This window comes from Mustela putorius, unplaced genomic scaffold (assembly GCF_011764305.1).
Source record: "Mustela putorius furo isolate JIRA1106 unplaced genomic scaffold, ASM1176430v1.1 tig00003983_pilon_pilon_pilon, whole genome shotgun sequence".
Lineage (NCBI taxonomy): Eukaryota > Metazoa > Chordata > Mammalia > Carnivora > Mustelidae > Mustela > Mustela putorius.
In genome coordinates, this window is record NW_025422123.1 from 7,742,327 (window position 1) to 7,754,412 (window position 12,086).

A 12,086-nucleotide genomic window follows, 5' to 3' on the forward strand; every position below is an offset into this window, starting at 1 on the left:
CAGGTCTACTGGCACAAAACTGATTATAGTGGAGGGTGAGGGATAGGGTGTGGGTGCTGGGCTGGTTGTGGGGGGCACCATGCTTATGAGACTGAATGGGCTGGGGTACCTGGGGCTAAGGGAACGCAGACACCCCACGTGAGGATCTGTGGTTTTACTGAAAGGCATCTTAGAGCTTCCAAGAGATACTAAGACTTCAGGGTCTTCCCCACAGCAGCGGGGGGAGCCAGGACTTGAGAGGGCAGGGGAAGGAAATGTGGCTGCTGGGCAGTGGCCTTCGTGCCGACACCATCCCCAAGGCATCAGCAATTGACCTGTGAAACCTGGCCTCGGTCTGAATCCATGAATATATCTATAGGTCATCACTGTTTTCCAAGTGCCTCTTAATCTCCCCATAAAACACATCTCTTTGTGACCAGCAGGGCTTTCCAACTCTGAAACTCCTTTTTATTTTAAAAACAAATTCTTAAAATCATTTCTTAATGAGGAAAGTATTCATGCTGACATTTCAAAGCGCCGGGCACTCCGCCCAGCTAGGCAGGGGCTCTCCACCTTCTGGGGCACAGGAGGCCCTTCCCTCTTAGTCCCTTCATGGGGAAATGCACACGCCTGTCCTATTTCCAAGGCTGCTGGGGACCACTGGCTTATCTGAATCCCTCTCTGTGCCACCTCCCCACCAGGCATCTGCTATTGTCTCTGAAGTTATTGTGACAAATCTCCTGGAGCTCACAGATTGCTTAAAGATCTGGGTGTCTCTGGGTTATAAAACTGTGTGTGTGTGTGTGTGTGTGTCACTTGGCTGCTGTTGGCCACCAAGTTTACATTTCCACGCTGCTCCCCCCATCCTCTTTGCTTGTCCAGCAGCCCTCTAGACAGTTCCACGTGGTTGCCACAAGATATCCTAAGCTTAATTAACATGGCTGCAAACCTGCTACTTCTCCTTCGGTCCCTCCCCATCAATGGCATCAAATTCATTCAACATGATTTTATTGACCACCACCTCACACAGAATTGTGTGTGCTCCCATTACTGTCCTTCTAGGTAATTCTGGCAAGAAACCAAGGAATCCTGTTAAATGTCTTTCCCTGTGACCCCAGCCAGTTAAATCCATGATTATCAAATCTACTCCTCCTACGTTACCTCCTCATTCTGGCCCAGACCTCTCTTATCACCGGAGTGGATTGCTGAGCCCGTGCTGGCCTTCTTGGCTCCAACCTGGCTTCTTCCAGGTAACCAGTAGAGGCCACTGGTATTATTCTAACATCCACAGGGGCCACTCTCTTCCAAATCAAGACCTGACTCCTTCCCCTGACTTGAGAGCTACTCACTGCAGTCCGGACAGTCTCACCTGTCTTCACACACAGGGTGTTGCCTATACCTGGGCAACTCTATTTGTTGCACCTGCCAGATCTTTTGCATCCACCAATGCTATTTTCTCTAGGACAAAGTCCTTAGTTCCTCTCCATCCAACAAATTCAGTGGACATGCTCACACTCAACATCGCCCTTCCTCATTGGTGAAATCTGCTCTCGCTTCCAGGCTCTGCTCAGAAGCTAACACTCTGCAAGAGGCTTCCCCAGTCCCTGAGTAGACAGATAGTCCATCTCTCTCTGTCTTCTCAGAATGCTTCATTTCCAGCTCTGGGCCAGCATGTGTCATACTTTATCCTGTATTATACCAAGTTCTGTCATGTCATTCCCTGATACCAGTAACAATAGTCATGATAATAATTAGCACTGATTGATTGCCTGTGCTAATCACTTGGCATATATTCTAATTTAATTCTCAAAAGGACCTGTGAAGTAGGCAAGGTTTGTCCCCATTTACAGGGGAAGATATGGGCTCAGATAGTTTAGTCCTATGCCCAAGGTCATGCAGCCAGGTGCCCTAGAGTCCCACCCTTGACCACCATCCCCAAAACACCTGCTGGAGCCCAGGTAGTAAAGAGGACTCCGGTCTGATGCTGCTGCGTCCTTCTCAGCCCCCAGCACAAAGCCACATGCACCCACACTTGTGGGTTAATGATGAATTGATCCACTGGCTAAAGAGCTAAAGGGACAGAAAATAGAGGACATCCCAGATAGATGAGAAGAGACTCCAGGGTCCCCTTAAACAGAGTGCCTGCCTTCCCCCCCCAGCCCCAGCTGTCTCCACTTAAATATTACATTTCTTTCCTGGAGCTGCTATAACCAAATGCCACTAAACGGGGTGGTCAGAAACAACACTAATTTATTCTCTTGCAGTTCTGGAGGCCAGAAGTCTGAAATTAAGGTGTTGACAGGGTCACGCTCCCTCTGAAACTTCTAGGGAAGGATCCCTCATGTCTTGCAGCTTCTGGCTGTTCCAGCTGCTCCCTGGTTTGTGGCTGCATCCAAATCTTGCCTTCATCTTCACGTGGCCAGCTCCCCCTCTGTTTCTCCAGCTTCTCCCTTTCTATAAGGATGCCAGTCACATTGGATGAGGTCTCACCCTAGTAAACTCTTCTTGGCTTGATTGCAGAGACCCTATTTCCCATAAGGTCACTTTCACAGGTCCCCTGGAGTTAGGACTCAAATATGACTTTTTGTGGATTCAATTCAACAAACAATACTGCCTACACATCAGATCATAACATATGGGGATATGGGTCCTTACTAGCATCAGGGATCCTGCAGTCATCACTTTTGAGATAAAATATCCCTGGGTTTGTGACAGCCTCCAAGATGCACTGCTTTCTGAGTTGATGTTGCCACATGATGAATCCCTAGTTCTTAAAAATGTTTAACTCATGTCATTTTGAGACACACGGATTGGCAGCTGGAGATGAAGACAGAGAGAGTGAGCGAGAAGAAAGGAGTGAGTGAAGGTACCTCGGGACTGTGTGAGTGTGGCCTGTGCAGGCACGGTTGTGACGGCTGCTTATCAGACCCACCCACGTGTTCCTGCTGCCTGGCACCCCCTTCATGGTTCCTACTCTCATGGGCTCCTAACCCTTGCCAGTTTGGGGTTGGCTGCCAGTGACCCTCTGCAAACAGGGAAACCGTGTTTTCCAAAATAAGATTTGCCCATCCTGTGTTGTCAGTCACTTCCCCACTGACTGCCTCAGTTTACCCCCCACCCAGCTTGGAAACTAGGAACACATGGATGTTAAAATAAGAAGCTCTGTGCATCTCTATAGAATCCTAGGTGTCTCTGGTGTGTCTGTGGGGTCCTTCTACACTCTAGGGAGCTCTAGTTGCTGCAGAGGACTTCAAGGGCTCGACTTTCTGTCTTATGGTCTGCTGCTGTGTCTGGGGTTCTGCAGGGTCTAGAAGCCTCAATGGCCCCTCATGGGGAGTGGGTAAGACTGGACAGGACACAGACTGGAGAGCAGGAGCAGTGCTGGAATGCGCTGCTAAACAGCAACAAGCCTAAAAGGTTCTTAAACCCAACTTACAGATGCAGAAACTGAGGCCGGGCCAGTAAAGTACCTCCCTAGCATGACATGGCTCACAGATATTAAGCTGGGTCCATCCTGGTCCACGGAGTAATGAGTCTAGGCCCCCCATGGCAACCTTACTACTTCCAGCTTCAGACATTTTGTGTTGTTCAGACTCTGTGTGTTGTTGAAGGTCCAAGGGTCCAACTTCAAGGCTTTTGTGCTTCTACCATGTTGGGTGAACTGATTTGGCCACTGCTCACTGTTCAGGGAGCAGACAGGAAATAGCTGCTGCCTATTGTCCCAGTCCAGTGTCCATTTAGGTATGTCCAGGGGTGTGAAGCCAGGGCTAACGCCATGTTTCCACTGAACTCTGTGACTCCTTTGCTGTCCCTTGCCCAGGACTCTGGCACCAGAGCAAACACTGGCTTCCCTGGGCCGCTGGGCTGGTCTCAAGCCTGGGGAGAGACTGAGAGTGGGAGTTCTGCCTGCTCATGGTGGCCACGCCTCCTGTAACCAGACAGAGCTTGGGGTGCAGCAAGGAAGGCCCAGCAAGCCCTGAAAGGAACACCCCCACTGAACCTGGTGCACACCATGGGGCCAGGCTCCGTGGATGGGTGACAGGGAAAGGGGATGGGGAGGGAGCCGGCCAACGAGAGTTTCGAGGGAGGGTGCTGCTTGGCCTTGTCCGCAGGCACTCCCCACTCCCTGTCTTGCTCCTCCTCATCTTCCTCCTCACCTTGTCCATCCTGTGTCCCCTCTTCTGTCTTCCCCATTTTATAACGTCTCTCTCTGCCAAGAGGTCTTTGTCCCTGTTTTTTCCTCTCTTTCTCCATCTCTCTCTCCCAGACTTGCTTTCCTCCAAAACAAACCCTAACATTGTTGGGCTCCAGGACTGGGTTGTGAAATGGAAACCCTTACTCCTGTCCCCATGCAGGATGAGGCAGGGTCAGGTTCTAGTAGGAGTCCCATGCTTGCACACGTGTCGTGAACACAGTTGCTGGGAAGGGCACCTCTCTTCTCAGCCATCAACACCCGCAGGTGCCTACCTGTAGGAGTGTCTCCTCTTCCTGCTTCCCATCTGTATGCCAGGGAGCTGGCTGGACAGATGGTCTTACCCTGTGCCCCTGCATTCACACTATAATTCTACAGAAGTGGGTTTAAATGACAGCACAAGGGACTCAAGGTTACAAGTGCACAAGCTCCTTTTCAGTCCTTGAACCACTGAAGATCAGGGCAGGGGTTCCAAGTGCTCCAAGCACCGCCGCCTGGAGGGAGCTCTCTAGTGTCCCACATGTGACACCCCAATTTTGTGCTGCCATAGCCCCCTTTCTTCAGATGGACCTTCCCACATAAGCCCTTCAAGCAACAGTTTCAGCCATGCCTGTGGCCATGTAAGTGAGAATCTGTCTATAGCTCCTGGCAAAACATCTGAGCTACTCCTGATCTTCTGCCCTAGGACCCCCAAGAGAAGAAGGAGCCTGAGGGATGGTGAGGTGGAGGTGGGGCAGGACTGAAAGAGGGGAACCTGGAGGAAGGGCCAAGAGATAGCAAGAGGTAACTCATCTACAAGCTATTTCTTTCACGAGACCAGATTCCTGCCTCAAGCCTCGGGGTCCAGGTGAGCACCCAGACTTGGCATTTCTCTGGGGAACAGAGCCTAACCCACCTACTTAAAGGAATGAGCCCCAGAAAGGGAAATGAAGCACAAAGAGTCTTTTGCCTGGGACATTAGTATAAATCTTAACAGGATCCAAGAGAAGGAGGAGAAATCTCATTCATAACCTTGATGAATTGAAAAGTTTATAAAGCCCAGCTAGCGTAGTGAGGGCTCATTGGTGGGAGAAGAAGAGCACTGCTCACTCCTTTCTCTTTGGGCAGATCAGCCCTCCCTGCCCCTAGAGAAGGCCCTGAGATATGGTCAACAGCTTGAACTTAACCACTAGACCAGTTGCCTCCCTACCTCCTTCCTTCCTCAGGCAGGGTATCCATCCTTCCTGAATCAGTGACAGCACACTCAGCATCAGCCCTGCAGAGCCCCTCTCCCAGCCACATTCCCTGCCCCTACCCCCAACCCCCAAAGGTGACCACTCTGTCCTTTGGAGTACACCCTGGAGTTGCATTTGTATGCTTCTGTCCTTTTAATTCGCACATGGCATTGTTGCACTATAGACCCCGTTCTTTGCCTTTCTCTTACCTTCAGCACCATTTCTAAAGATCTACCAAGAGCTATAGGTGCATCTCCTTCATTGTTTCTGATTGCTGCCCAGAATTCACAGGACCTACCACTACATGCTACCTCTCTATGCCTCTGATGGACATCCACATTGCCTCCACTACCAAGTGCCACTGCAGCACCCACAGAACATGCCCAGGAATCTTCATGAGATCAGCCCCTTGGTTCATATCCAGAGTGGAGTGTCTGGGTCGCAGGAGATATGCACTCTTTATTTGCCCAAATACTGTGGGTTAGTAGGTCCTGCTTTGGTGGCCCTGACCCACATCATGGCATGAGGGAAATCTTTGTTTTGTTTAGTGGTTCTACAAAGGCACAGCTGAGACTAAGCAAATGCCAGAAACCCCTTGGTTGCACCTTCCCTGTTTGTGACAAAAGCCCACTCCCTCAGGGTCAGTGGCTCAGCTCCAGGGGCATCATTCAGGCTATATTCTCCTGTGTTGTACCCCAGGGGACCCCTCCATGTGGAACCCAGTGGGATCAGTGTCCTGGAGTAGTGCATTGTGCTGGTCCTGTCCCCCTGCATTTTGTAAAGGGTCAAATTTCCAGTGTGTCCAAGAGTGCAGGGCCATGAAGTCCCATGCCATCTGCAGACACCAATTGACTAAAGTTCCCTGGCGAAAGAGACCTTTTTCACTTGCCCCTTTGATTCACCATGAAGTGAGTGACTATGGCTTTGTCTGTACCAGGGTTGCTCACTGGTGTAAGGCTAGGGAGAAAGAAGAGCTTGGACTAGAAGTCCAAGGAGGAGGCCAGAGCACTTGGCTGGGCAGAGGGACCTCTTAGTAGCCCCTCTTGAGTTCCCCTTCCCTTACCTGCTCCCCCAGCATCTGACCCTCTCTGCCTCCTCAGAATTTGCTTTTCTTTCCAAGTCACAGCCAAGCTCTATGAGGCCACCACACCACCTTTGGTTCTGCCAATTGGATCACCTCCTCAGACCAAGAACCAGGGTCCCAGCCTGAGGGCTACTAGGGCCCCAGGTGTGTCTCCACACTGCGTTGTTGTGACTGGCCACATCTGGGACCAGGTTGCTAACCAGCTATCCTGGAGAGGCTAGCTGAATGGATAGACCTTTCAAAGTGCTGAAACCTTATTTGTAACAGCCAAAAACTAGGAACAACCCAAATCAACATCAGCAGTAGAATGAGTAAGCTTAGTGTCATATATTCATATGATGGGATACTACATGAAAAGGAACAAGGAGAAAGAACATCACTGATGAATTTCACATGCAATGTATTAAGTAAAAGAAACCAGACATAAAAGAGTTCATTCTGTTTTTAGGAAGTCTAAAATCAGGCAAAATTAGTCAACAATTATTAACTCATGGACAATTTCATTTGATTTATATAACACCTCTTTACACACATGCACATACATACAGGACTGTTTTGAAACCAATTCTAAGTATCGTACCATTTCATCCATAAACATTAATCAAGCATAGACTAATATAGTTATTAGACACAGACTAATAGATTATTCTATGATCATAGAAATCAGAATAGTAGTTACCTTTGAGGAAAAGATTTGATGGGGAAAGGGCACACAGGAGTCTTGCAGGATACTAGAAATGTTACATGGGTGATAGTCATGCAAAGATAACTTGATATATTTCAAAATTCAACAAACATTTGAACAGACATTTCTCCAAAGAAGACATATAAATGGACAATAAAATAAACACGGAAATGATTCTCAATATCATTAGTCATTAGGGAAATATAAATCAAAACCACCATGAGATACCATTTCTCTCCCACTCGGATGGCTGTTGTCAAAAAGAATGACAATAACAAGTGCTGGCTAAAATGTGGAGAAATTGGAACCTTCATATATTTCTGGTGGGAATGTAAAATGGTGCAGCCACTTTGGAAAACAGTTTGGCTTTCCCTCAAGACGTTGAAGATAATACTATGACCCAGCAATTTCTCTCCTAGGTATATACGTGAGAGAATTAAAAATTTATGTCCACACAAAAACCTTCACACAAATATTCATAGTAGCATTATTCATAATAGCTAAAATGTAGAACCAACCCAATGTCCATAAACTGAGAAATAGGTAAATAAAATGTAGTATACTCATGCAACTGTTGCATTCTCCAACCATAAAAAGAAGTAAAGTACCTAACCTAACCCTGCAACATGGATTTACCTTGAAAACATTTTATACTAAGTGAAGGAAGTCAGACACAAAAGGTCATGTATTGTATGATCCTATTTCTATGAAGTTGGCAGAATAGGCAAATCCACAGAGATGGAAAGTAGACTAGTAGTTGCCAGGGGTGAAGGGCAGAAAAGAACAGACAGGAGTGACTTTGGGGGTGATGAAAATGTTCTGAATTAGGTAGTAAGAATAGTTGCACAACTGGCAAATACACTAAAAATTGCTGAAAATTTAAAACTGTAAATTTTGTGGATAGTGAACTACCTTAATAAAGTTGACATGAAAATTCATTAACCTATATACTTAAGATTCTACATGTTATGTTATATAAGTTATACATTTTTAAAAAATTACCTGAAAGCAAAAGCTGAAAACTCAGTGCTAAGAGTTAAAAAAGGGAAACACAGAACAAGTCTACAACTCTCTCTGTGTGTAAACTCAAAATCACACACATTCAAAGCCACATTGCTTTCTGTAAGGATTCATGCTGAGTCAATGACACATACCAGATTGTCCCTCAAGGAATTCTGATTTCTTCTGATTTGAGTTCTTGCCTAAGCCCTACTCATGGCCTGCTGGCTCCAATTCCCAATCAGACCCCACCCAAACTTGTTCCCCTGGGCTACATCCAGATCACAGATCCCTGTTCACGATCTGAGGACAGAACTGACTGCCTCACCCACTGTCCGCTGAGTTGAATCTTCTCATGGAATGCCCTCAGCCATATCCACTCATGTGGTACCTGTGATTGTCCTGACCTTCCATGAAACCTACATGCCCTGTGGGCATGTTGACCAGGACTGCCTGGTCTTCTCTAGGGCAACCTTCTGCACTGGGTCAATATCCCAAACCCACTCCCAGCCTGAGGACTGTGTCTCCACCCTTCTGTCTAGCTGAGAGCTACCGAAGATCCTGGGTGATTTATAACCCAGCAGGCATAGACGCCTATGATCAGGAGGGGATGTTCATAGCCTTACTCTACTGACAAAGTGTACACCTTGCCACACATGTGGTAGACTGTGTGGAGCATTTGAGATGACAGAAAATGGCATTTGTCCTATCAAGTGAAAGGACTGGTCATCAGCAATCCCCTAGATTGTCCAGATGCTGATTTTTCTTGAACATCCCTTAAGAGGCTCTATACTGCAGTATAGATCTCACTGAAGAGAATTGTACAATTACTATACGTATTGGCTGAGCCTCTTTATTGCAGACAACAGAATCCTCTCTCAGCAGTTTAAACAAAGAGCAGCTTCGTAAGAATGTAGAGAGCTCACAGAATCATCAGAACTTCCCAAGAGACAGTCTTATGTTCAGCTGCTGCAGACAAATGCATTGACAAATGTCAGAACTGACCTGCTAAGGGAATCTACACTTCTGTGAGAGTCAACAAGTGGCCATTATGCACCACAGAACCACGCCGGGAAAATGGGTGACCTCCACCCCTGTCTCTGGTTTAACTCAGTTTTCAATCAATCAATCAAAACCTAGAACTGATATTGGAAGCTAGGGGTAGGGTAACCAACCATTCCAGGCTGTCCAGGACTGGGGGGTTTCCCAAGACATAAGACTGACAGTGCGAAGACAAGAAAAGTCTCGGCAAACTGGAGTGAGTTGGCCGCTCTCACAAGGAAATGTGGTGTTTTGAGACTCTACATTGGGAAGGTAGGAAACTGTCAAGATATGAAGAAGAGGTTAGTTGATATGAGGCAGTGGCAATGACAGATAATCTCTAAAATGCATGATGAAAAAATAAGTTATAATTATCATTTATTATTTACTAAGACATGCGCTTGCTAAGTGCTTTATTTTATTATTTTATTATCATTACCTCATTTAATCTTCCCCATAAACCTATGAAAGAATATTACTTGTCTAGGGCTCTTACACTCTTTGGGGGAGGGAGATGGACAATAAAGAAAGAAGTAAATAAATGGGGGTATGTTAAAGAGTAAAGGAGAAAAGCACAAGGCAAGACTGCAGAGAGAGACAGACAGGACAGGGTGGACACTGTAGCGAGGGTGTGCAGGAAAGGCATTTCTGGGGAGGTGATATTTAAGTTGAAACCTGAGTGATGAGAAGGAGGAGGGGGACACACAGCCATCTGGGGACAGGAGGCTCTAGTGGGAGGGAAAAAGCAAATGCCAAATCCTTGAGGTGGGAACGGACCTTTACCCATGCAGGGCACAGAAAGGAGCTCAAGGTGGCTGCAACAGAACGCAAGAGCAGCCAGTATGTAAAATAAGATTTGGGTCTGGTTGACTAGAGTAAGGAGCATGGATTTTATTTTAAGATCAATGGGAAGCTAGTAGAGGGTTTTAAGCAGGGTTGTGGTATAATTTGATTTTCATTTTATATCTAAGGTCACAAAGCTGGCGAATGAGAAATGAAATTCGAAGCCAGATATATATCTCTCCAGAGCCTTGCTTTCAACCGCCATGTAAGCAGACTGCACCTGGGACGGATAAGCTAGTGCCTCTGTGTGTGGGTGCTCACACATATTCGTTCTGTGTGTCTTCACATGCATGTGTTGATTCCACAGCCTTGGTTCTCAACCAGGGGCGATTCCCTCCACGGGTATTTGGCAATGCCTGGAGACATTTTTGGTTGTTAGAGGCTGTGGGGGGTGGGGGCTGCTAGCATCCAGTGGGTAGAGGCCAGGCACACCCCCCCCACACACACACAATGTACAGGAAGGCCCCTAAGATAAAGAATTATCGGGTCCAAATGTCAATCCTGCTCCACAGTGAATGGCATAGTCGTCTTCTCACATGTGCAAGGATGGGTCAGCTCAAACGAAACCCGAGACTCTTTCCAGTTCTCTTAGTATGTGTTCTTTTCTTAGGAGACAGACTTCAAAGCAGGCATCATGCCAATTCCCAAGCACCCAGGCAGGGGACGATTCACCAAGCAATTCCCGGCAGCAAGCTGGTGAGCGCAGATGGGCCTGGCTCTGATCGAGTGAGATGGGATGGCCTCTCCCTAGTCTTCTCAGCATTCAGTCTGGGTGTTGGGGCTGGAAACCTCAGAAGGTGACCACTCTGCAGTTACAGTTGCACCCACTGTATCTACTCCCATCTTCCCCACTCTCCAGTGACGTCTGAGCACATCACTCCTGCTGCACACTGGACTCCCCATTCACGCACCTTCCACTTTCCAACGCCATAGACAGACGGCACATCAGATGGCACATCATACCCACTAAAATGAATTAAGTGTTTTCCATGTGCCACTTGCTGTGTTAAATGCTTTTATACAGCATCTTTTTATTTGGTTTCCTTCCAAAGCAAACCTCGAAGCAAAAATTTGGGAGCAAGTAGTTTCATTGGGAAGCGATCCAGGAATTACTATGATGGAATAGGGAAGCAAAAGAGCAAAGGGAGAGAAACCCATTTATGGCCATTAATTAAAAGGTTACTACTCTGAGCAACAGGGACTGGTGTCCACTGGGTTCCTCTACAGACTCCATGTAACACAGATCAGGGTTTTCCCTCAGCCAGGGGAGAGGAAACTGGGGTATTTAGCCACACCTTCTGCTGAAATTCAGGAGGCATCAACCCCTTGGCTTTTCCTGCCTCCCATAGCCCAGACACTTCTAGCCCCAAAAGAGCACTGTCAGGGGTTCCCATTAAGGGAGGCAGGTAGAGGAACCATGTGCAAGTAACTTTCAGGTAGGCTGAGGGGATGTGGGAAGACACTAACATCTCCCAATCCACTAAGAAAGGTATTAAGATGATTCCATTTTAGATGAGAAAGTAGGGACTGGAAGAGGCTTACCTCAGCCTGCCCAAGGCCACACAATGAGGTGTGGAATCAGAATTCAAACTCAGGTCTGTCTGACAGGCAGAGCCCACATTCTTACCCATTGTATTAGGTTCCTGAGGTTGCCATAACAAAGCAGTAGAGACTAGGTGGGCTAAACCACAGAAATGTACTGTCTCACAGTTCTGGAAGCTTGAAGTCTGGGATGAAGGTGTCAGCAGGGGTGATTCCTTCGGGAAGGCTCTGAAGGAGAATCTGTTCCATGACTACCTCCTAGCTTCTGGTGGTTCACTGGTAATCTCCGGCATTCCTTGGCTTATGAATACATCACCTCCCTCCCATCTCTGTTTTTATCTTCACATGGTGTTCTCCATTGTGTACATGTCTCTATTTCCTCTTTTAATTTCCCTTTTTAATAAGGACTTCAGTCATACTGGATGGAGGGCCACCCTAATGACCTTGTCTTAACTCATTACATGGCAACAACCCTATTTCCAGCTAAGGCCACATTCGTAGTTAGGG